Source organism: Papaver somniferum, chromosome 1 (assembly GCF_003573695.1).
Source record: "Papaver somniferum cultivar HN1 chromosome 1, ASM357369v1, whole genome shotgun sequence".
Taxonomy (NCBI): domain Eukaryota; kingdom Viridiplantae; phylum Streptophyta; class Magnoliopsida; order Ranunculales; family Papaveraceae; genus Papaver; species Papaver somniferum.
Genome location: NC_039358.1, coordinates 233,793,878 through 233,820,274, shown reverse-complemented (window position 1 = coordinate 233,820,274; position 26,397 = coordinate 233,793,878). Strand labels below are relative to the sequence as shown.

The window sequence follows — 26,397 nt, the reverse complement described above, 5'->3', positions numbered from 1 at the left end:
ACAATTTTGGCATCTGAGTCAAAGCTTCCTCCTATCCTATTAACGTTTCCTCTGCCTATAATAAATTTTTTTTGGGGTCCCCTATTACTTTCCCATTGTTGGGTCTTTTCGGCGATTTCATGCAAATATGTCATCGCATCATCAACTGTTTGGTTTTCAAACCCACTTGTACACATGGATTCTACTGTGGTTGTAGTGGGATAATCTAAATCCTCATAAAGGATCTGAACTAACCTAACCTTTTCTAAACCATGATGAGGACATTGGGCTAATAGATCATTGAACCTTTCCAGATACCTATACAAAGATTCTCCATCTTGTTGAGAAAACGTGCATATTTGCGTCCTAATAGACGATGTTTTGTGCCTAGGGAAAACTTTTTCAAAAAGGCAGATATAAGTTGTTCATATGTTTCAATTGAACCAGAAGCCAAACTATATAACCACGATTTATCTTTATCTTTCAAGGAAAAAGGGAATAACCTAAGTTTCAAAGCATCATCATCAAGGTTTCTAATTTTTAGGGTACTATAAATTTCCTCTAAGTCCCTAACATGGAAATAGGGGTTTTCATTTTCTTTCCCTAAGAAGATTGGGAGCAGCTGTAAGGTCCCAGGTTTAAGTTCATAATTTGCTTTTGTTTCAGCTAACCTGATACACGAGGGACGAGTAGTCCTAGTCGGGTTCAACAAAGCTTTCAGAGTTCCCATTTCTGGCATTATCGGAATATTAGGGATTGCCTCGTCAAACGGAGGTTCAAAAACGGATTCTTCAAAAATCGCACTTTCTAAATTGAGGTAATCAAGACGCTTAGAAATAATAGGTTTCTTTTTAACAAATCTACCTAGGCGTCTCTTTCACGTTCAGGCATGCAAAATAATAAGGAAGGGGATTCTATGCAATCACAAAACAAGGCCGACTCAACCAAACCAAACCTATTGATTTCTAGCAAACAAAAAGCATGATGGCTCCACTTAGATCGTTTCTATACCAGCTTCTAATCTTCCGAAAGGCAACTAGGTACAATTTTAGCAAACCTCTAAGGAACGAGTTAAGCTAATAAGATACACAATACAGTCCTTTTGAACGATTTTCCTACAAGCTCGTTACCTTATCGGTCTCGTTCTAGTCAAAATTTTAAGCTTGGGTTCGCGTTTGGTATCATTTTCCTAAGGGGGCAAGAAAAGAACGGTGATGAAATCCGAACCCTTATCTTGTATGGTCAGGCCTTTCCCTTTACTAGGAAATTAAAGTCTGTATTCAGTCCTCAACATATATGCAACCGAAGGAATACAGTAAACTCGCTGACAGGAGATTCACTGGTGTTTAGAATCTTACCTCCCGTTCCAGACGGGGGATGAATCAGTTGTAGTCGACTCGGGCCACCGACTCCGATGTCAATGTACGAACCCAAGGTGCAGAGACAATATCGTAATTGTCCTCCTTATCTGCAAACAGTTTATATTTAAACGTACCCTTTTGTAGGGTAAAATTAAAAATAATGTCCAAAGTCCAAAAGTCCAAAAGTGTCCAAAAAGAAAGGAAAATTTACAAAAATAATAAACCCTAATACAATTTTTTTTTTCCTTCTAAAAATGGAAAATTAAACAAAAGCCTAAAAAAATAAAATAGCAAAAAAAACTGTCTCTTTTCCGTTCTTTTCGCTTTAATCTTTCGCTCCAAGTCTTTACGCTTTTAGCTCCAAGTCTTTACGAAATCACCAAACTCCTTGGCTCAATTTTCTTTATGATCCAAAACCTGTAGACAAAAGATAAATACCAAAAAAACGTAAAATAGAACAAAAATAATAAAAACCTAAAAAAGAAAAGAAAAATAAATCTAAAACCCTAAAAGCAAGTTCGCGTCGGCGGCGCCAAAAATTGATGTGATTATAGATAGTGGTAAAAGTGGTTCGATTCTCAGACTAAAATATAGACTTAATTATAAAACTAAAATAGAAAAATCACTAATAATTATAGCAAACACTGACAAAGTTGATATCAATATTAAAAGACAACTGAGGCTAAGATTCCACTATTTTCCAAGTTCAAAGTGATTTAATCCAATCTTTATATTCATGCAATTTTCTCATTCAATTTGATTCTAAAATATTGCAACAAGTAGATTTTCAAAAGTAATAGTTGTAAATACCAAGTATGAAGCATCAAAAGTCTTAAACTGAGCATACTCCATCAAAATAGATCAAAATCACTCAAATAAAAATCATATTCAATCATAGTTTAAGGCAAATAATCATAATAATAATTACAATAAATAGATAAAATAGAATATACCACTTCTTGTTGGAAAAATAGCTTCCTCTATCGCTTCAGCAATGGGTTTTAGCTCCTCATATTAATCATGATCTCAAAATATGTGTTTATGGCTCAAAAGATGATTGAAAGGATGAAAAGTAATGATACAGACGATTTGCAACAGTGTAAATATGTTACAGAATCTCTGTTACAAAGAGGAACAGTGGGTAAAGACCTAATGCAATTATTATTGGTAAACGATATGTAGGTTCTGTTGTTGAATAAATATAGTTTTCTGCGACAGATACGTGTGCGTCAATGTTCTTCGTGTTCTTAGTATTGCAACAGCGGAAATAAAACTCCAACTCTTGATTTCAGCTTCCTGTTCTCCTCCAAACTTCCCCAAAGTGTACGTAACCCCTCTATGACTTGCAGCAAACCTGTATATATCCAACAACCCCCAAGTAAACCCTAAACAACTCGAGTTTATCTTCATCTTTCTTTCACGACAAGTCATGTATTTTTCTATTTCTTCTCTTCTGTACGCGTCAATTGGGTCAATCCCACCTCTTTAATACTCCGGAACGATCTCATGAACTCAATCCTGTGCGTTCAATCCTTTCCTAAATCATCCCGTAATTTCCAAATATTCCAACAGAATCCCGACAACTTTTCTCTTCCCTGTTTTAGCCAACTCGATGATTTCCTCCTCTATTTTCGAATCTTAAGGGATTATCATCCTTTTTTGACCGAAACAGGATACTTCCAATCCATCTCTACGTCAAACTCCGACTAAATCTTCTCCTAGTCATCAACAGAACTTCGATAAGCTTCCACCTCCTCTTTTTCGCTCCAACACGGTTGCCCAGCCCAAAATACTCGATCCAAACATACACACCAACCCTGTTAGGCTCTAACAGGTCTATTCCAACGAAAATAATCCATTGAATCTCCATAGAAATCGCTCAAAACTCCAACCCTAAATCTGCCTGCGTTTACATTATTTCCCGTCAATTTGAAATTTGAATTTGGTAAGAAAGATGGTCGCCCCTATCCAGAGTGAGGATGCGAATAGCAGCTGCCTTGGGGGTGTCTTGTGGGTGCCCCTTATCCAAACCGTGGGTGCCAATATCATTTCTTCCAGGTGCTTTAGACAACTTTCGAGCCGATTTCTCCAAAAAAATTTATTGGCCAAAAATACCTACACACGCATAAAATACCATAATAAGTACAAAAATGAGCACTATCAATATATAGAATCGAGAAAAATCGGACACAAAAATGTGTCCATCAGTAGGCATGCTGATTGATTCAATAAATGTGCTAATGGTCATAGTGACGTCATGTTAGATGTACAGTTTTACGATTTTAACCCTAAGCTAAAAACCACCATCAACAAGAGTAAAGTTATTGCTGGACCTTACAGTTGGCAGGAGACTTTTATTGAGGATTGGGGTCGCTTGAAATCGCAGGAAAAAATTAATCGTGTGGTTGAAATTCTCATTACAAGAAGCTGAGGTTATGTAAGCAAGCTACGCATTATTGGACTTTCAAGTGACAGTACTTTGACCTTCATTGCTTGTCATTAAGTGCAATACCACTTCGGTGTTGCAGAGACCTTAATTTGTATCATAATTGAGTTTGAGTGGTAGTAACTGGTTTAGTCAATTGAATTTAGGATGTTGATTTAATTTCTTTTCGTCTTCTTTTCTCGAAATAGGGCATTTCTTTGGTTTCCAACCCATTTTAAGCTTGGACCTGTAACATACCAACTGAATTCTACCCCTCCATTTTTGCAAGAGAAAGGAGTTAGGGATGAAGTTCAGGAGCTTAACTCTCGATTTCTAAATCAAGATGCATGCATTTAGGAACGTTGAATGGTGAATAAAAAGCTGAAATCCTGCACTCCAAAGTATCACACTGGCTCCCTCCGTTAAAAAAAAACAAAGGTATAAATGTCAAGATAAATTTTTTTATCATTGTCGTCTTCATTTAATGCGTAGTTAGAGTAAACTTGATATGAATTAATCAAGAGTAATATGGATTAAACCGAGCTATGTCGGTAGTATAAGAAGCATCTAGAGTGCTTAGCTAGTAAGTAAGAGGGTGGGCGATTTGTCTATAGTGTTAGTGAATATTTTGTAAAAGATTGTTGGAAAGCCGGTCACTAGATTATTTTAGAGTATTCGTATACTAGATAGTAAAAGAAAGTTCTTGACCTTCTAGAGGTCGGTTAACTAAAGTTATAAATAGGCTTGAGCGGGTTCAGTTATAATTTGTAAAGTTGTAATTGAGTGGAAACTCAAAATTGGTAGTGAGGTTTGTACTCGAGTGAAATCATGAGTGGTAAGGTGTTAGGAAAAAAAAAATAGAGAGAGCATTCTGTAAAGAAAGTTAAGGTCTGTACGACCAAGTTTTAAAAAAGAAATAAAAGTTTATTTTTCTTAAGTGACCCGTGAGTTCTTTGAGTGAGTCTAAACACATTTTAACTACCCATTAGCCTTTAACCTTAAATTCTAGTCTCTAAGTTTTGATTTTAGGACTGTATTATTGTTCTCTTATTCTCACACTTGTCTCTTTGTTTGGATTTGCTTTTACATTCTCCATTTAGTTCACTTATAACAGAGTTAATTTCTTGATATTTGATTTTCATGGTTTTGACTTGTCTCTGCATATTATACCAAATCTAGGCTTTAGTATTTTGTTTGTAACCTCGTACTGAAACATCAAATTGGTTATTATGCAGGTATTTGGGCTTAAGTCAAAAAGCATTACTTGGTGATATTTTTAGCAGCAGCTAAATCTACGTATGATTTTCTGAGGAAATTTGTTAGCCAAGCGGAGTCTCATGATACATTCTGGTGATATTTTAGTCATTTTTTCCCTGTTCTTCAATGCCTCTGTCAGTTGACACAAATTAACTAGGTTACCCATCCATTTATAAACATCAACATAGAACGAATATTGTATGTCAGTCACAAAATTTTTGGTTATGTAAGTTTACTTGTGTACATTTGTATCAATTGAAGAATTCTTTCTTCTATAATATTTTCTAGTGGTGGTTCTCAATAAAATTCTCCACAATACAGTTTTGTATCACCATTGTAGTTTATATATCTGTGTGGATGTTGAATACGGGGAACTGGGTAATTGCAGGGGGGAAATATGGGGGCAATGAATTTTGACTAGGTCAATAAACATAGACTTGACCTTTTTTTGTGGTTGCAAAAAATTAGCAACCTCAAGAATCTGTTGCTAAATTAGAACCAGAACCAATAAATTAGAACTGAAATCAACAGTATCTAAGTCCGGGTAAGGGTATTCATGCAATTAGAAACAGATTAGCAACAACAGCCTGTTGTTGCTAATATAAAAATGTAGCAACGTCAAGCGCCATTGCGAATTCCCGTTGCTGACCGAAATTCGCAAAAAATCTTATGCCATTGATAAAAATTGCGACACTGTGTTTAGCAACAACGAAAGCCTGTTTCGACCCTGTTTAGCAACATCTATGGTAGATTGCTAATACCTTAAAATGGTGTAGTGTGACTATAGAGATTTAAATAGAGTTACTATACCGTATAGGTTTCCTATACCACGCATTAATGATATGATTGATATACTTTCTGGTGCTAAAGTCTTTACCAAGCCTGATTTACGTATTAGATACCATCAAATACGTATTCGTGAAGGCGATGAGTGGAAGACAGCATTCAAGACAAAAGAAGGTTCATATGAATGGTTAATTATGCCTTTTGTTCTGTCTAATGCGCCTAGCAGATTTATGTTTCGCATGAACCAAGTTCTGCGACCTTTTATTGAAAATTTTGTCATTATTTATTTTGATGACATATTGATCTTTAGCAACATGGAATAAGAACACATAAAACATTTATCTCAGGTGTCAAAGCTTTATAAGCAAATGTTTTATATGTGAATTTGAAGAAGTGCACTTTCTTTACAAACATAGTTACTTTCTTAGGCTATGATGTGTCCGATACTGGTATTTATCTAGATGATTCTAAGGTAAAATCAATTGTTGATTGGCATGTTCCAACTTCTATACGTGAATTACGCATTTTTCATGGATTAACATATTTCTGTAGAAGATTTTTGAGGAATTTTAGTATTGCAGCTGGTTTGACAGATTTTTTGAAGCATGATACTTTTGAATGAACTGAAGAAGCAGATAAAAGCTTTAATATACTCAAAGAAAAGTTGTGTACTGCTCCTGTTCTTCCCACGCCAAATTTTGATAAACCCTTTGAGATTCATTGTGATGCTTCTATTGTTGGTATTATGTTGTGTTATCTCAAAAAGGACATCCAGCTGCATACTATAGTGAAAATAATTCAGATACAAGGAATAAGTGGTCTACTTATGAGTTGGAATTAATTGCTATTGTTCAAACTCTTAAAAACTGGCATCCTTATCTTATTCACAGTGAGTTTGTTGTCAATACTGATAATCAAGCTCTAAGTTTTTGAAAACATCAGCTAAGGTCAATCGTATGCATTATAGGTGTACTATCAATCAATACACCTTTTGTATTGAACATCGGAGTGGAAAACTTAACTAAATAGTTGATGCTTGAGTATAAGAGCTCATCTTCTTGTCACTCTCAAACATGAGAGTTTCTCTTTTGATTTCTTAAAAGATCTGTATAGTGAAGAAAAAGAATTTCAGAAAATCTGGGAAAAGTGTGGTTCTTCAACAGGCAGCGTTGATGATTATCTCATTCAAGATGGTATTCTTTTAAAGGAAATCATTTATGTATACCGCAATATTCTTTATGTCTTTAAAACCATTACTTTCGTTGAAGAACGATTTTTCTGGCCTTCAATTAAAAGAGATATTTAGAGGTACGTACAAAAATGCATGGTTTGCCAGCAGTCTAAGGGTAATATTCAAAATACATGCTTATATACTCTACTTCCAATTCCTGATGCTCCTTAGATGGATATTAGTATGGACTTTGTGCTTGGTTTACCACGTATTTCCAGAACGAATGATTCAATTATGGTGGTTGTTGATCTTTAATCAAAAATGACTCACTTGATAGCATGCAAAAAAAACAACAAATGCCTCCAATGTTTCTTACTTATTTTTCAAAGAAGTGGCTCGTTTGCATGGAATTCCAAAGATAATTACTTCTGATCGAGACAGTAAGTTTTTGAGCTACTTATAGAATTCTTTATGGATGCGTTTCAGAACTAAAATTCAGTATAGTACAACTGCCCATCCCCAAACAGATGGCAAAATGAAGTAGTTAATCGATCATTAGGAAATCTGATTAGAGCCAAGGTTATTGGAGGAAAAGAGAAGCAATGGGACGATTTCCTACCCAATAGTGGAATTTTATCATAACACTTCAGTTAATCGATCTACAAGTAAAACACCTTTTAAAATTGTTTATTCTTAAAAAGAAAACTTATATTGGATTTGGTAGTGCTTCCAAAACTGTGAAAATAAAATGCTAAGGCCGATAACTTTCTTGAGAAAGCTTCTCTCATTCATCAGGAAGTAAATTCCAAGCTTACGAATTCTAATAACAAATAAAAAGAAGATGCAAATCAACATAGAATACTTAAGACTTTTGATGAAGAAGAATTTCTTATGGTTCATCTCTGAAAAGAAAGATTTCATACTGGTACTTACAACAAGTCCAAGATGAAGAAATATGGACCATTCAAGATTTTAAAGAAAATCAGTGACAATGCATATGTTATTGATCTTCAGTCGAATTGGAACATCTCTAATATCTTCAATGTACAAGAAATATTTACATTTCATGAAGAGAATGAAGTTCTTTTTTACACATTAACTCGACGAAGATTTTCTTTCAAGAAGGGGTTAGATTTCCTTTTTTTCTTTTTCTTTTTCTTTTTTATGTTAGTCGGTTCTTGTGAACCTATTTAAAGTCTATGCCTTCTTGTTTTGAGGACACATCTTATTATCAATATTATTATCAAGTTTGATTATCAATATTTCAACCCTAGAATCTTGATCCTAGAATCATATTTTAACTAAGTTCATTACGAAATTTTATATTATTACGTACGTGTATATGTCATGTGACCTTTTATTTTCCTTCTGCTTTTATAGATATTTACATGATGCTTTCAAAGTCCCCCTTGTAATACAACTAACTGATGATGAGAAGTACGTCTATAAGAATCTTTCAGTAGAAGAAACCAAGAGGCTTTCTCGTGAAAATGCCAAGCACATCATTGCATGTGGCTTTGATATAACAAGAACCTTCATTTTCTCAGATTTTGGTTATGTCGGTGGAGGGTTCTACGAAATCGAGATCAAAGTTTTAGGTAACACCAGAAGAAATCAGATGCATGGAACATTTGGTATCACTCTAGCAGATTCTTCTACGAAGTTCATTTTTCCAGGTCTGCAGGCAGCGACATCCTTCCCGGGTTCGTGTCCTCATTTGTTTACAGGGAAAGATAAGTTATGATGCCTGATCCCTTGTGCGATTGACCAGGATCCGTATTTCATAATTAAACGAGATGTTGCACCTAAGCTTGGATATCAGAAGCCTGCTTTGATTGAGTCTTTTTTCTTACCTGCTCTTCAGGGAAACACAGGGAAAATGTCTGCTAGTATTCTGAATTATGCTATATATATGTTACTGACTCGGCCAACAACATTAAAAGAAAGGTAAACAAGGCTGACATTGGTGGAGGGGATTCGTTAAAGGAACAACAAGAACATGGAGCAAATTTGGATAAATATATACCATTCAAGTATCTAATTTTTTTTTCTAGAGGACGATTCTGAGCTAGAACAAACAAAACAGGCATATAAATCTAAAAAGATGCTGTCCGGAGACATTAAAGACCGTCTTGCTAAGGTTGTGTGGGTAAAATACCCGACGGCCACGTGTCAACATCCTAAGGAATGAATATATGATGAGATGATGAGGTTGGAGCACCGAATCATTAGTGGAGAGAAGGATTTGTATCAGTCGAGGCAACTGCACAAAGCCCACATGAATGACGCGTGTGTATAAAGGTCTAATCTGCTCAGACGGTCAAGTCTAAAAAGAAAGATCGCATTTAGTGAAGGATAAGAACAGGACTTGGGTAGTTGGGTGATAGACGCATTTATGTGTCTATTTTCATCTCTATTGTGCATATTGTTATTACCCATTATTGTACTTATTTTTGGTATTTTATCTCTTTGTAGGTGTTTTTGGAGAAATAAGCTTTTGCGGCGAAATTGGCTCGAAAAGTTGTTAAAGGCACCTAGGAGGACATTTGCTATTCGGAATCTCGCTTTGGATAAGGGGAAACCCATTTCTAGGCATGTGCTAAAAGGACACCGAGACTGGATAGGGGGAGGTCAGTTTCCTTCCCAAATTCAAAACAGAATTTTGGCGGGAAACTGGTTTCATGCATGCTATCACTGGCAGATTTTCAACTCGATTTTTGAACGAGTTTTATGGAGATTCAACCTCTGTTTTTCGTTGGGATGGACTTGTTACTTCATAACAGGGCTGGTAGAGGTGATTTGAAGGGCCAGAATTGGCTGGATAAGCCGTGAAAGGGGAAGAGAGCTAAACAGGGAAGAAGTAGGATATTGGGTCCTGTTTGAGTCGGATTTGGAGTCCCAGCGTGACTAGAGTGCAGATATACATTCATATAGATTCTACTATATCTAATTAAGAGTTTGGGATAAGTTGGGAACTCACAGAAGCCGCGTAAGAAGACTTGGGAAGAAATTATCGTGACCTGCTGCCAAAGAAAAAAAAGAGATAAACCAAAAGATTTCGTGAAGATTTGGTGGTCCTGTTGTGTATAAAAGAGGTTGCCGCAAGTCATAGAAAAAAAAGGAGAAACCCTAGGGAGAAGTTTAGAGCCTCAGAAAAGTGTAAACAATCAACATCCAGGAACCTCTTCAGCTGCTGCTGCTGCCGCCATTGAAGACCTTCAAGAACATGAAGAACAGACACTTAAAGGCAGTCGTTTCTCAACAGTATCAACGACAGTGCAGGAACGGTCTTAGAAAACGGAGACAGAAGCAGTTTCTTTGTATCGTTTATCTGTGACGCTTTATGTGAGTCTTAAACTTCCTGTTTTAGTACTTCTTCATCTTTTAATCAACTTTTTGGCTATAATCATGTATTTTGATCAAGTTATTAATATTAGGAGCTAAACCCCATTGCTGAGGCGATAGAGGAAGCTATTTTTCCAATAAAGAGTGGTATTTTCTATTTATCTTTTTTATTGCAAATATTAATATGATTATTTTGCCTTGAATGATAATTGTTTGAATGATTTTCGTTAAGCGATTGTGATTTCTTTTGATATAGAATGCTTAGCTTAGGCTTTGATGCTTTATGCTCTGGATTTACAGTTGTTATTTTGGAAATCTACTTGTTGCAATAGTTTAGAATCGAATTAAACGGAAAAATTGCATAATATAAGTATTGGATTTAATCACTTTGAATTTGGAAAAATAGTGGAATCTTAAGCCTCAGTGTTCTTTTATTATTGTTATCATATATCTCTGAGTTTTCTATTTAGTTTTGGACTTAAGTCTAAAAAAATCCTTCACAAGTTCGAGTTTGAACGATACTCTATTTACCACAATCTACAATCACATAAATTTTTGGCGTCGCCGACGCGGATTTGCTTTTAGGGTTTTTAGACTTAGTTTTCTTTTATTTATTTTTATTTTTTAGGTTTTTATTATTTTTGTTTTTTTTACGTTTTTGGGTATTTGTCTTTTGTCTACAGGTTTTGGATCATAAAGAGAATGGAGCCAAGGAGTTTGGTGATTTCGTAAAGACTGGGAACTTAAAGCATAAAGACTTGGAGCAAAAGATTAAAGCGAAAAGAACAGAAAAGAAGACAATTTCTTTTTAGATATTTTATTTTATTTTTTTAGGGTTTGTTTATTTTTCTTTATTAAAAAAAAAGAGAGAGATAATTGTATTAGGGTTTGCTATTTTTGTAATTTTTTTGTTTTCTTTTTGGACACTTGGACATCGGACTTTGGACATTATTATTTTTAAAGCCTAAGGAAGGGTTGGTTTAAATACAAACTGTGTGCAGGGAAGGACGGTGATTACAATATCACCTCGGCCCCTCGGGTTCGTACATAACATAGGAGTTGTGGCCGAGTCGACTTCAGCGGTTCTTCGCCCGTCTGGTACGGGAGGTAAGTTTTTCGAAACACCCGTGAATCCCCTGTCAGCGGGTTTACTGTATTCCTTAAGGTGAATATATGCTGAGGACTTGAATACGGTTGCTTTTAATTCCTAGTAAAGGGCAAGGACTGGCCATACAAGATAAGGGTTCGGATTTCATCACCGTTCTCTTCTTTCCTGCCTTAGGAACACGAAACCAAACGCGAAACTAAGCCTAAAATTTTGACTAGAACGAGACCTATAGGGTAACGAGCTTAATAGGAAATTCGTTAGAAGAATATTGGTTACTCTTTTGAGCATACTTCGAAGTTCTTGACGGTTTCTGTGAGTTGAATGCGTGACTGCGCTGCCTTGTAACCGGTGAGGCCTTGGGTATCAAAGCTCCACTGAGCTTCCCTCTCCTTGATTCAACTTACTTTGACTCGGATTGATTCCAGAGGGGTTTGCTCAGATTGTAACGAGTTCCTTTTCGAAAGAATAGAAGCTGGTCTAGTGACAATCCAAGTGGAGCCATCATGCTTTTTGTTTGCTAGAAATTTAGGTTTGATTTGGTTGAGTTAGCCTTGTTTTTTGTTTGTATAGAATTCCCTTCCTTATTCTGTTGCATGCCTGAACGTAAAAGAGACGCCCTAGGTAGATTTGTTAAAGAGAAACCTAGTAGTTCTAAGCGTCTTGATTACCTCAATTTAGAGAGTCCGATTCGTGAAGACTCGGTTTTTGAACGTCCGTTTGAAGAGAAAATCCCTGATAGTCCAATAGCGCCAGAAATGGCAACTTTGAAAGCCTTGTTGAATCCTAATAGGACTACTCGTCCCTCGTGTATCAAGTTACCTGAAACTGAAGCAAATTATGAACTTAAGCCTGGAACCTTACAGTTGCTCCCAATCTTTTTAGGAAAAGAAAATGAAAACCCCTATTTCCATGTTAGGGACTTTGAGGAAATTTGTAGTACCCTGAAAATTAGAAACCTTAATGATGATGCTTTAAAACTCAGGTTATTCCCCTTCTCCTTAAAAGATAAAGCCAAGTCGTGGATGTATAGTTTGGCTTCCGAATCAATTGAAACCTATGAACAACTTACATCCGCCTTTTTGAACAAGTTTTTCTCTAGGCACAAAACCTCGTCTATTAGGACGCAAATCTGCACGTTTAGACAACAGGAGGGAGAATCTTTGTATAGGTATTTGGAAAGGTTCAATGATTTATTAGCCCAATGTCCTCATCATGGTTTAGAAAAGGTTAGGTTAGTTCAGATCCTTTATGAGGTTTAGATTATCCCACCACAACTACAGTAGAGTCCATGTGTACAGGTGGGTTTGAAAACAAAACAGTTGATTATGCGATGACATACTTGCATGAAATCGCCGAAAAGACCCAACAATGGGAAAGTAATAGGGTTCCCCAGAAAACAATTCTTCTAGGCAGAGGAAACGTTAATAGGGTAGAAGAAAGTTACGAATCAGATGCCAAAATTGCTGCTATAGTAAAAAGGTTAGAAGCTTTAGAAGTGGGTCATACTAGTGGTAGAATAGAGCCTTTTTGGGAAGGCAATACTGTTGAAGAGCAAGCCAATGCTCTCTATAATAACACTAGGTTTGATAACCGTCAGAAGTTTGACCCATATTCAGAAACCTATAATCCTGGCTGGAGAAACCATCCCAACCTTTCATGGTCTAAGGGCCAGAATCAAGGTCAGTATAGTAACTCTCAAGCTCCCCAAGGTTTTGGCTATACTAAGAATCCTTCATCCCCGAAACAGTTTCAGAACCCTCCGGATAAGAAGATTATGAGTTTAGAAGAGTCTCTTGCTTTGTTAACTCGTAACACTATGCAGTTTCAGCAATCTGTTGCTCAAGGTATAGAAGAAAATAAGAGAATAGGCCAGGATAACTCTCAGGCTATTTTCGATTTGAAAACCCAGGTTAGTCATATAAATGAGTCTTTAAGAGAAAGGGGTAACTTTCCTAGTCAAACTCAACCCAACCCTAGAGGATCTCAAGAAGTAGGTGCCCAACCATCGAATCAGTTGAATGCTATTAGAACCCTCAGGAGTGGTAGAGTAGTATAAAATCAGGTAAACATGCCCGATAGTGAACATACTGTAGTTCACCCCTCAGGATCTCATCCCTCAGGACCGCTAACTGAGGGGGCTGATAAAATTTCCAATGATGCTGACTCGGTTCCTGAGAGGTCTGATCCTGTGCCTAGAGCCCCATTTCCCCAGCTATTAGCATCAACAAAGAAGGAATCGAACTTTAATGACATATTGGAGGTTTTTAAGCAAGTTACCATAAACCTCCCTTTATTAGATGCAATTAGGCAAATTCCTGCTTATGCCAAGTTCCTTAAGGATACGTGTACGCGAAAGCGGAAACTTAGCGTCCATAAGAAAGCCTTTTTAGCTAGTTATGTAAGTTCAATAATTCAGATTACTACCATTCCAAAGTACAAAGACCCAGGTTCCCCAACCATTGCTTGTACAATAGGTAAACACCGGGTAGAAAAAGCTTTACTTGACTTAGGAGCCAGTGTGAACTTACTGCCGTACCATGTGTACTTACAACTAGGACTTGGTGAAATGAAACCTACTCAGATAACACTGCAGTTAGCTGATAGGTCTGTCAAAATTCCTCGAGGAGTTATCGAGGATGTTCTTATTGAGGTCGACAAGTTTATTTATCATGTGGATTTCGTGGTCTTAGATACCCAACCTGTCCCTGACCCAGAGAACCAGATACCTGTGATTTTAGGTCGCCCATTTTTAGCTACGTCTAATGCGATCATAAACTGTCGAAATGGTATTATGAATCTATATTTTGGTAATATGACTATTGAGTTAAATATTTTTAATGTCAATAAGCTACATTCTGAGCTAGATGACACGTGCATTGAAGAAGTGAACATGATAGGAACCTTAGTTCAGGAGTCATTACCAAATATCGCATCGGAAGATCCATTAGAGAGTTTTCTAGCCCACTTTAACATGGATTTCGACGAAGATAGCAACATTGAACAAGTGAATGCTATGTTGGATTCTATTCCTATGTTAGATACTGATAAATGGAAAGATAGGTTCGAACCATTACAAGCTTTTGAGTCTACCTTAATCCCTTGTTTAGAAGAGCCTCCTAAGTTGGACCCTAAATCTGCATTCTTAGGGCCATCTAAGACTTTGCATGTGATTATAGCATCCGATCAGGACAACAGGACAAAAATCGTGCTTCAAGACAATAAAGAAACTCTAGGGTTGACCATACAGGATATGAAACATATAAGTCCTACATCTAGTATACCTCAAAATAATTTAGAGGATGAACCACCCTATTTATAATTCAGAGAAAGCAATTGACCTTTTTCAGGAACCTGATGGTCTAGAAGTTAGGAATATTGTGACTAGCACTAGTGGAAAATGAGTGTTTTACCACCCACATCAGAGACCCTCAATGACGGTAGCCGGACCGCTGACTACAAAGAGCGGTCTCTTATTTAAAAAAAATTCGGAATCTGTTAAAAACCGTCTCTGAATATTTACTATTTTATCCTCATTCAGGGACCCATTCCGCTACCCATGATTAGTGATGTATCTGTTGTTAGATGAACGGCTGAGAAACGTTTGAGATATGAGCCATTGATCTATATGAATGGACGGCTCGATCTGGAAGTAGAGACTTCGTTATTATCGATGCTGTCTGTACTCATCTCAATCTCTTTATCTTCCATTATCTTTATTCTCTCATACATCTCACAGCAGAACTCCTCTCCATCTCCAGCTCTTCTTTTTTCTATCTCCGTAAGTGTAAACGTTAATTTTCTCTCGATCGACCTCCATCATCTTCTTCTTCTACACTGGATCCAGATCCGGAAGGTGAAATAGAAGTTAATACCCTGAAACAAATAATTGATTTCAGTGATAAAATCCTTCTTACGATTCATTGGGGTAATCATCTATGACTCAATTTTATACATCATTTTCAATTACAAAAATTTAATTTTTATTATTAGGGTTAGGGTGAATTTTCAAGGTCTTGATTTTCCTGGTAATAGTTTGGATTGAAGTGTTCTTTGATTTCTTCGATCTATTCAGAACTAGCTTTGATTTCTTCGATCTATTCAGATTTAGCTTTTCATATATTTTTTAAGGTTTTTAGTTTTTACTTCTCGTTCTTCAATCTGAGAAGATTTAAATTCTAAGATTTCAATCCTTGAGTTAGATTGATTCATAACTATATTGTATTACATAAGTACATGATTATTGATTCCTCATGTTAATAATCGTTACATTGATTCATGACTCTTGGATTTAACCCCATCATAGTTTGGTATTTATTTCATGATTCTCATGGTGTTTCTTTAGTTAACAGTGTTCTCTTGATTTCAGGATTCTAAGATTTGTTTGTGTTTGATGTTGTTGTTGTTTGTATGTAGGTGGGTTTATGTTTTTGAGTAATGGGTTCTCGTAATTTTTAGGTAAGGTATAGAATCATCCTCATTACCCACCTTAAAAGGAAATGTTCAATATGCCATGAAAGTTATTTGTTTATTTGTTCATATTTTTCTGGATTTTCGTCAATACTTCAAGAAATTTCCCAACTTGCAGTTTAAGCATTTTCTTGGGACATTGGTGGGGAAGCCATCAAATTGGGAAGTTATACATAGGGTGAATCACTAAAAACTAAAAAGTTCGTCTGCACATTAAGTATGATGCATTTTAAAAATTCTTAAGTTTTAGAGATGAGGTTCCCCATGTGGTAGTTTGTCATTGGCCATGTAATAAACTTGCAATCAAAATTTAGTGTTGATGAACATTTTCTCCATGATTTTCTTATGAAGATGCTATAAATTGAACATCCAGGTGATTAGGTAAGATTGATACATTAGGAGTGTGTATATTTTTTATTATTTGGGGTTGTTTCGAAGGATTAATGTGAATTTTAGTTCGAGGTATATGCAAATGGTACCACTAGATGTTGATTGTAGTGTCCCTTCAGTTTATCGTACATTTATTAAGGAAGCTCCTTATGTCAGCGAGGTATAATTACAGGATTTAGGAAGTGGCTATTCTGCGTAGAGGTGGTTTGGCTGAAGCTCTCATGGTGGACCACTCATTTGATCCTGCAAGTTATTACGTCCAAGTGTATCGAGCTGGTACTGAAGGCGATGGCCGCTTCTCTCCCTTACTCATACCAGCTGCTGCAACCAAGTTTAATGGAAATATGGCACTATTATCCTCGCAGGCTGGTCAGTCTCCTCAAGAGGTATGCACTTAATACATGTTACAGCTTTATGTTTATAAACCTGAACGCAAAGGTGCGTAGTTCTTCCAACTTATCTTGTTGGGTATCTTAAAGAACCAAAAGCTCCAGATGGGACACTGTCATTGATCAAGGTTGTGCAAATGATAAGTCAATTTCTTGATCTTATCAAAGACGAAACTCATATAGCTACAGAATCCTTCCAGTGTCAGAACCAGAGTCGTCGTTCACTCATTTGGATGACAACTACCTTTTGAAGGTTAAACTCGTGTTCAGTGTTCATGTATACTATGGACTGCTGGTTTATGAATTTTTGACGTTTTGTCTTTAGCAATACAAGGGGATTCTGATCCATGTAGCTATCACCCATGACGGTTTATGTGCACATATTACCCATGCGATATTAGGGTAACACAGGTGACAAGTACAAGTCTAAGGTGTGTGCACTTTTGATTTTGGGAATGATCTGCACTGTAAGCTCATTATACATGACATGTATGTTCTCCAAGAAATTTTAGCGGAGTGTTAACTATATCAGATTCTGTCGCTCTGGTAATGGAATTTGCTACTCTATTGGGTGTGCTTGGTTCTGTCTACACATGGTCTGGGAAGGAGACTCACACCATTATTTTATACTGGTAGTTTGTATCTTTTGGTTTCCTATAGATATTCACATGTGTGTGTGTGTGTTTTATGTACTCAAATGTCTATGTTCTGTTATATGGTCACTGGCCAAACTAGTCAGTAGAGAGCACAGGAGTTCCTAAGCATATATGCCTAGCTCATTCAGTTTTTTTTCTCTCATGACCTTAAAAAATTAAGAGTAGAGAGTTCTGTTTCTACACTTTTAGTCGTGTATAACTCTGTAACTAGTTCATGCTTTAGAAAATATGCCTCCTACATCTGTTGTTTCTTGGCCCACCAGTATGTTTTGATGTAATGTTAATTTAATTTTTTTACATTATCTCCTTGAAAAGGCTTTATACTGTTTTCTTTTTTATGTTTTCCGTTATAGCTGCATAATTCTATTTATAATCATTTGTTAAATGTTTATTATATAAATTCCTGATTTTTTTGTATAAATATGTCCGATTGCAGAGTGGGGACTCTCTGATTCAATCTACAAATCCATCACCTCATGTGAGCCAAGCTACTTATGTTAGCGAGATATAATTACAGGCTTTAGGAAGTGGCTATTTTGCGTAGAGGTGGTTTGCTGAAGCTCTCATGGTGGACCACACAGCTCGATGAGAAGATGAGTGTAACAGAAAGCAAGGTAGTGTACGGTTTATAGAGGGTGGAGATTCACAGAGGTAGTCGAAGGGTTCATGGTATCTTTCTGTTTAAGGAAGCATTGAAGATATCCATCTAAGGGAATAGGAATGTATTGTGTTTTGCTGTATTGTGTTTCTGATGATCGTAACATGAGGGTTATGTTAGTGATTAATCACATCTCTGAGTGTTTTTCCTGGAAACAGCTCGAGCTTCAATATCAACATGAGTACAGCAGCATCAGTACTAGCATTGGCTTGACAGCAAACCCCATGGTCAATTTCTCTGGGTTGTAGGAACACCCCTTCTTTCTCTTGGTACTGATATTTCTTACGACACTGCATCCGGTAACCTCACCAAATGGAATGCTGGAGTGAGCTTCACAAATGCTGACATGATTGGTGTTGTCACTTTGTGAGTATTTTCTTTTGAGCTCTTTCACATGGATGACTGACTCTTTGTTCTTAGTTGAGTGTTTTTCTTTTTTTGATTGCCAGGCTCCTTGTTTTCTTTTGTCGATGTGTGTGTTATTTTCAATGCTTCTTACTGGCACATTGACGGTCCCTTGACCTATACAGATGTTGGTGCCAAGCTTTCCCATAGTTTCAGTACAAATGAGAACACCTTGACCATCGGTACCAAGAAAGCTTTGGACCAATTGACTTATGTCAAGGCTAGGATCAACAACCATGGTAAGGCAAGCGCTCTTATCCGGCACAAGTGGAGGCAAAAGTCCCTCTTTAGCGTCTTAATTAACCAACTGTCGATGAATTAGAGTAGCCGATAATCTTATACTAAGATTTTATTAACCAATTTAGTCTTTGTTATAGAGAAGCTCAGATAATAATACTGGTTTCTTGTATGATTGTTTTACATTTTACACGTGTTTTACTGTCACATTTAGGAACTAAGAATGTGATGCTTAATATGTAATTTCTAAAATGAATTCTTCAGGTATTATCATAGGTGCAGTTGGGTCAACCGTCTATTAAAATCTTTAGCAGTCGCACTGGCTCTCGTTTTCCTTACTAGGTATTCATACTTTCCCTAAAGCTAACTAGGCTCAAACTTTATTCTCAAACTTTATGTTCAAATGATGGAATTCAATTTAGATTGTTGGATTATATATTTTAGAATTATGAAGTGCATAATTTTACTCTTGTGATAACATGAATGTTCCCTTGTTATTCTTTCAATTTATTTGCTTCTTAATAGTCTTACATATGTCCTTTTTGTTTAAACATTAAGCCCCCACCCACAGTTAGTATCATCAAGTGTCGGTCATTTTTAAGCATTGGGCGTCTATTCTTTTAGCCTACTGCACTTGTGTACAATAATTATTGTGTAGTGGATGCTTACTTGAACATTTGATTGAGGTATGGTCGTATTATTGTTAAAACCGGATGTTTTAAATTTGTCTACGGAACTGCTATTGGAAATAGTGGTAACAGGAACTAAATTTATACCTAACTTATCTTCTAATTTTCTAGTCCCTGATCTTGTAGAAAAACTCAAACTGGGTGGCCCTAATAAAATTTTTGCGTACAAATGCATGATTTTGTTCTTTTGGCTTCGATAAGTTCTCTAATTGTTAGTACCATTACATTTTCTTTCATTTATTCTTTGATTGATAAAGACTATAAAGTGGAGGCATGAACAATGGTTTTGTTTGTATGATTAATATCCATAACATATCAGTTAGATGCATAAGTATAATTTTTGGTGTTCTTTTCTTGTTGTCTCTTCTCTTGGTGTTTACCTTGTGCTTGTACCATCCAATTTCTCGACTAATCAATGTATCATCTGCTGTAGGCATGGTTTTAAGTCTAATTTGAAGGAAGTGACCATACCCATCACTTATTTACTGGTAAGTCATACTCATCATATCTAATTTCTTTGGCTATGCACATTTATGTCCCTTTACTTCTACTATTTTTCAGAATTATAACTTACTTTTGCTACAGATACACAGATACACCATTATGAAGTATCTGCTCAGTTGGGGAGTTGGGAATTTTAACATTTTGTTGTTTAGTCAATTGTCTATTAGTTAATCATGTTGTTTAATCTTAGAACTTACTAGCTAGCTCGAACATATGTATTGCTCCGAACTCAGGATTTCCATCCTTTTTTGTAATTTTAAACCCAATAGATTAAATTCATGAATGTTGAATTTTCAGTTTGAGTTTGAATTTGAGTTTAAGATTTGGTTCCATTTGAATTTAATTTGAGTTCCATTTGACTTGACTTTATCTTGAGTTCCATTTGACCTGACTTGACTTTGATACAGTCAGATTATTTCAGATTTAGCCATTCAGGCATTTCAGAAAATTTGAATCTCTTATTTTTTTTTTATATTATAATTTAAATCTGAGACCCACGAGTAAGAGTCTGTACACCGTTACCCTTAAAATCGGTCGTTGTTTTGAGACCCACGGATAAGGGTCATACGAAACAGCAACGCTTTATCAGAGACCCCAACAGAGACGGTTAAATCCGGTCGTATAACTCGTATAAATGACTTCTCCTGACGGTCGCGGAACTTCTGTTTTCCACTAGTGTAGTCTATTTAGAGACACCCAAAATTCTAAGTTTGGGGGTAGTGATCGTCAAATAGAAGTCCCTAACTTGGGACTCGAGCCTACTGCATATGAGGTATCACTTGAGTCTATTCAGACTCCTCAACCTGATCCTCCTGATACTATCCAGGAGGAAATACAGCTATTAAAGTCCCGTTTTTCGGATGAATCTATTTTTCAAGACACTCATATGAAGCCCAATCCAGTTGTCTTGCAAGAAACTTTCAATGAGGTTGTGATCCTTATGTTATTTTTTCTGATCCTGTGCAGTTGTTTCATATTAGTGGCAGTTTTATTTGGTTTTGATGACCCACAATTATTTCGACTACTGATATATGATTTGAAAGGTAACTAGCCATTTTATGAAACTTGATGTCTGGCTGAAGACTTTAAACTTAGCACTTCTTGGGAGGTAACCCAACATTCATGCAACACGGTAATATCCTTCCTTAACTCTTTTGCTTCGAATAGTAACCGTTTCTCCTTGTTCATGCTTTTAATTTTATCTTTAGAACATTGAGGACAATGTTAGATTTAAGTTTGGGGGTATGGGAGAAACTTTTTAGTTGCAGTATGAATAAATAAACTCCAGAGCCTAGAAATTTATGCGTATTTAGGATGGCACTAACCAATCTAAGTGGATGGAAGCATTTTGATCGTAGGAGTTGAGGAACCAATCTGATTAGATGGCAACATCTAGAAGAGTCTATTCATAAAATCACAGAGCTCAGGTGTTAGAAATAACATGATAGTTTCACCATATCTCGTTGAGTCCTTTTCACTTCTATTTTTATTTTATTTTGTTTTTAAACTATGTTTCTCTAAATGATAGGTGGGGCCCACGATTCAAGTTGTTACCAATGCTAGGGTGAATTAGAGTGATTGAGATACCATGCAAAAAAAAAGTTGAAAAAAAAGTTGAAAAAAAAAAGTTGAAAAAAAAAAGAAAAAAAAAAAAAGAAAATTTGAGACCAGACCATTTGACCAAAAGGAATAAATTCAATAAAGTCGACCACTGGTACCCTTGTATATGCCAGTTGTGTTGACCTAGAGTTAGGTTATCGACCACTGGTACCCTTGTATATGCCAGTGTGTTGATATTAGTCAGACTAGTATCTCAATCCATTAGGATAGGTTCATTTTGGCGGAGGCCTTCAGACAGATATGGGAAACGCCATTCACTTAGTAAACATCAAAACCATATATGTTTTTCTATATCCATCTTCTTGATCTATCCATGTGATTAGTTTTGACTACGAATATGATGTCCATAGTGCAACTATCTAAGTAGAGCTCTGTCACTTTATATGGATTTTAGTATGCTTGAGTGCAAACTCGTGTACAGCAATTGGAATTTCGCATCAGGGTACTTCTTCCTGTAGTCAATAAGTATGCCAACCAAGGAGATTCTTTAGTGTCTTCCAAGGTTCGTTGTAGATAGCTAGAGTCTGGAGTGTAAAGGTTTTGTGGGTATATCTCTTGTAAGCCCTCCCGAGACTATAACTCGGCCACTAGGGCCACCTAGGGGTTTAAAGGCTTATTGCATACGCTAAATGCAATCGACGATGCCTGCGACAGTGAGTTAGGATTTTATTTTATAGTTTTGATTTGCTCTAGGACTAGAAAATAATAAGTTTGGGGGTATTTGATAGACGCATTTATGTGTCTATTTTCATCTCTATTGTGCATATTGTTAGTACCCATTATTGTACTTATTTTTGGTATTTTATCTCTTTGTAGGTGTTTTTGGAGAAATAAGCTTTTGCGGCGAAATTGGCTCGAAAAGTAGTTAAAGGCACCTGGGAGGACATTTGCTATTCGGACTCTCGCTTTGGATAAGGGGAAACCCATTTCTAGGCATGTGCTAAAGGGACACCGAGACTGGATAGGGGGAGGTCAGTTTCCTTCCCAAATTCAAAACAGAATTTTGGCGGGAAACTGGTTTCATGCATGCTATCACTGGCAGATTTTCAACTCGATTTTTGGACGAGTTTTATGGAGATTCAACCTCTGTTTTTCGTTGGGATGGACTTGTTACTTCATAACAGGGCTGGTAGAGGTGATTTGAAGGGCCAGAATTGGCTGGATAAGCCGTGAAAGGGGAAGAGAGCTAAACAGGGAAGAAGTCGGATATTGGGTCCTGTTTGAGTCGGATTTGGAGTCCCAGCGTGACTAGAGTGCAGATATACATTCATATATATTCTACTATATCTAACTAAGAGTTTGGGATAAGTTGGGAACTCACAGAAGCCGCGTAAGAAGACTTGGGAAGAAATTATCGTGACCTGCTGCCAAACAAAAAAAAGAGATAAACCAAAAGACTTCGTGAAGATTTGGTGGTCATGTTGTGTATAAAAGAGGTTGCCGCAAGTCATAGCAAAAAAAGGAGAAACCCTAGGGAGAAGTTTAGAGCCTCAGAAAAGTGTAAACAATCAACATCCAGGAACCTCTTCTGCTGTTGTTGCCGCCATTGAAGACCTTCAAGAACACGAAGAACAGATACTTAAAGGCAGTCGTTCCTCAACAGTATCAACGACAGTGCAGGAACGGTATTAGAAAACGGAGACAGAAGCAGTTTCTTTGTATCGTTTATCTGTGACGCTTTCTGTGAGTCTTAAACTTCCTGTTTTAGTACTTCTTCATCTTTTAATCAACTTTTTGGATATAATCATGTATCTTGAGAAAGTTATTAATATGAGGAGCTAAACCCCATTGTTGAGGCGATAGAGGAAGCTATTTTTCCAATAAAGAGTGGTATTTTTTATTTATCTTTTTTATTGCAAATATTAATATGATTATTTTTCCTTGAATGATAATTGTTTGAATGATTTTCGTTAAGCGATTGTGATTTCTTTTGATATAGCATGCTTAGCTTAGGTTTTGATGCTTTATGCTCTGGATTTACAATTGTTATTTTGGAAATCTACTTGTTGCAATAGTTTAAAATCGAATTAAACGGAAAAATTGCATAATATAAGTATTGGATTTAATCACTTTGAATTTGGAAAAATAGTGGAATCTTAAGCCTCAGTGTTCTTTTATTATTGTTATCATATATCTCTGAGTTTTCTATTTAGTTTTGAACTTAAGTCTAAAAAAATCCTTCACAAGTTCGAGTTTGAACGATACTCTATTTACCACAATCTACAATCACATCATTGGGCTTCGTGACGGAAGACTTGGACGATCTATACTACGACCCAGAGGCGATGGAGCACGAGGTTCTCCACAGAAGGGAAGCACGATCCAAGGGAGAGCGAGACAACTCGGAGGGAGGACCAAGTATATATGTCATCGCGAGGGACGGTATAGAACGAGTTCTAGGGAGCCAGGACGTTGGAGGAAAGCTCACCAAACTCGGACAATCAAGCGACCACGAGTTCATTCTGTCTATAAATACCAGTCCATGTACCAGGAGATGGACAACTTATGTAATCTTAGATGGTCTTTCTACAGAGAATTCCTGAGAGAGACTTAGATAGAGATAAAGTGAGAAATCTAGAAGAGATCTGTAACACTTTCAAGGGTAAGACATTATGATCAATAAGAAAACATCTTCTTCTCTGTGGACTTAGGTCTTCATGGCCGAACGACGTTATATGCTTGTGTCAATCTTTACATTTCATGCTATTTACATCTTGTTCATGTTGAATCTTGTATGTTTAAGTAGTTTTTAGTCTTTAATCTTACTTGGGTGTAGTAGCCAGAAAATATGCAACTACATTTTGGCGCTAGAAACTGGGAGGTATGAAGATCTAATCTACCTCCCTAACAAAAGCTCTATATTATTTTCATAATCTCTGTAAGAGAAGTGTTTTCACACAACAAAGTTGATTTCTGTTGATATGAATGAGTAGAGCTCGGACTCAAAAAGGATCTTCACGATCTGAGAAGTCTAGAAGAACCTCAAGATCAACAGATCTACATTTTTTCACTAATTTTCTTTAAGATTTCTTGTTATTTTCGAGATTTTTAAAGTCTTCCTCAAGTAGCTCACGAGAGTTATAGATCAGAGTAAACATGGAGTTTTAAACACTTCGGTGCTCAAACGATCTCCTCCATGAAAGCGAAGGGAAGAGATGCTAGTCAGTAAACTACATAAGGAAGCAATCACCTTATGAGAGTTTAAAAAGACGAACTTTTCATGATGTTCATCATCAAACTCACCATAATCTTGGAATCTCCTTCTTAAAAATTTAAATTTAAGTCAAGGGGAGGAATTAATGAGTATATAATCAATCATCAAACTCAAAGTTTGTTTGAAATCATAAGTTAAAATATGATGAGATATATTTCCTAGAATGGGAAAACGTACTCAATCGCCATAATTAGATTCTTTCCCTATAGGGGTATGGCGTGTTGAAGGAGATATTTCCTCGAAAAAAGAGGACTGGAAAAATACCATTTCTCCATCATCAACACCTCATGCAAATAGGGATGTTTTGACATTTTCACATGTCAAAACACCTCATGCAAAGAGGGATGTTTTGACATTTTCACATGTCTCCAAAATCTACTGCAAAGTCTTACTGTACTAAACTGTCCAGTCTGAACTATGACTTAGTAATTGCATGTGACCTGCAAATTTAGGGTCCCACTTTTCTAAAAGAAAAGAAAAATTAAGTATTATTGCATATGTTCCAGGGAAGGTAATGGTAATGCGGCGATCTAATCGTGCGAGTCAAGGAGTAAATGGTGGAGCCCAAACAGAAGGACTCGACGATATGGAGCCAGGAGAGGCTCTGATCCCAGGAGAGGGACAACCCGATGACTAATATCTGGAAGGACTAACTGATAATTCTAGCTCCGAAGGCGAGGGAAACACCTTCGAGAAGGATGATGATATTCATCTTACTCATCCATGACGGTTGAGCCGCTTGCCAAGACAAGCAGCAAACAGTGAGTCAAAGAAGGAAAACACTTTAGACCTCGCCGATGCTAATGCTGCTATCGCAGCCATCCTGAAAACCCAAGAGGCGCATGATAAGAGAATGATGAAACTAGAAAGGCGTAACAGAAGGCTGGAACGGAGAAACTGCAGGCTAAAACACAAAGTAGCCAAGAAGGTACCACTCACACCATTGACAAAATCCCAGAGGAGGAAAACCCTTTCGAGCATCTGCAAGACGACGAGCGAAAAAACATCCCTGGCACCTCGAATGGGGAAGTATAGGTGCGCCCGACCACGAGGATAGCCTATCCGAGGGGTCATCAGATGTTGATCCCAAATACAGACGAAGCAAGAACCAAATCGACGACTTAAATATCAACTACGAGACCGAGAATCTCGCAGTCACAAACCCAAGACGAGGAGAGAATTCGAGGTCAACTCGTTCTAAGATTGTGTCATACGTCGAACAATCGGACGATGACTCAGGGCGATCAAGGCATCGTCGTCATGAACCATCTTTCTCGCCCGAGAGAGCTCTGGGAAGAAGGAAGAAGGATGAAACCAGGCGAATTGAGGATGAACTCCAAGCCCGAGTCGACCGACTCGAGGCAATGTATAGAGAAGCTACAAGGAAGAATGAGAATAAGAAGTTGGAAGTAGTCGTGCAAGAAGCAGGACCATCTCCCTTATCCGAAAATCTATTAAGATTGCCATTTCCAAGAAAATGCTCACTACTGGTGTTCACACAACCATTCACAGGAACATGAGATGCAATTGAGCACCTTAGGACCTATCGTACGACACTGACCCAATGGGACCACTACGATGTGGTGTTGTGTAAATTTTTCCCGGCTAGTCTAAGAGATGAAGCTCCATTATGGTATAACAATCTACCCAAAGGCTCAGTCAAGTCGTTTGCTCACCTATCCGAGCTGTTTTTAGAAACATATATTCATAACAGTCGTATTCGACCAGTAGTTGAT

At 36.9% G+C, this 26,397-nt stretch overlaps 3 pseudogenes; 2 read left to right on the top strand and 1 right to left on the bottom strand.

The window, feature by feature from the left end:
• Nucleotides 1-246: 246 nt before the first annotated feature.
• Nucleotides 247-346, top strand: LOC113341719 (annotated as a pseudogene).
• A 7,578-nt stretch (nt 347-7,924) lies between these two features.
• The window catches only part of LOC113272636, a 30,937-nt pseudogene continuing 12,464 nt past the window's right edge, over nt 7,925-26,397 (top strand).
• LOC113341704 lies at nt 12,552-12,651 on the bottom strand (annotated as a pseudogene).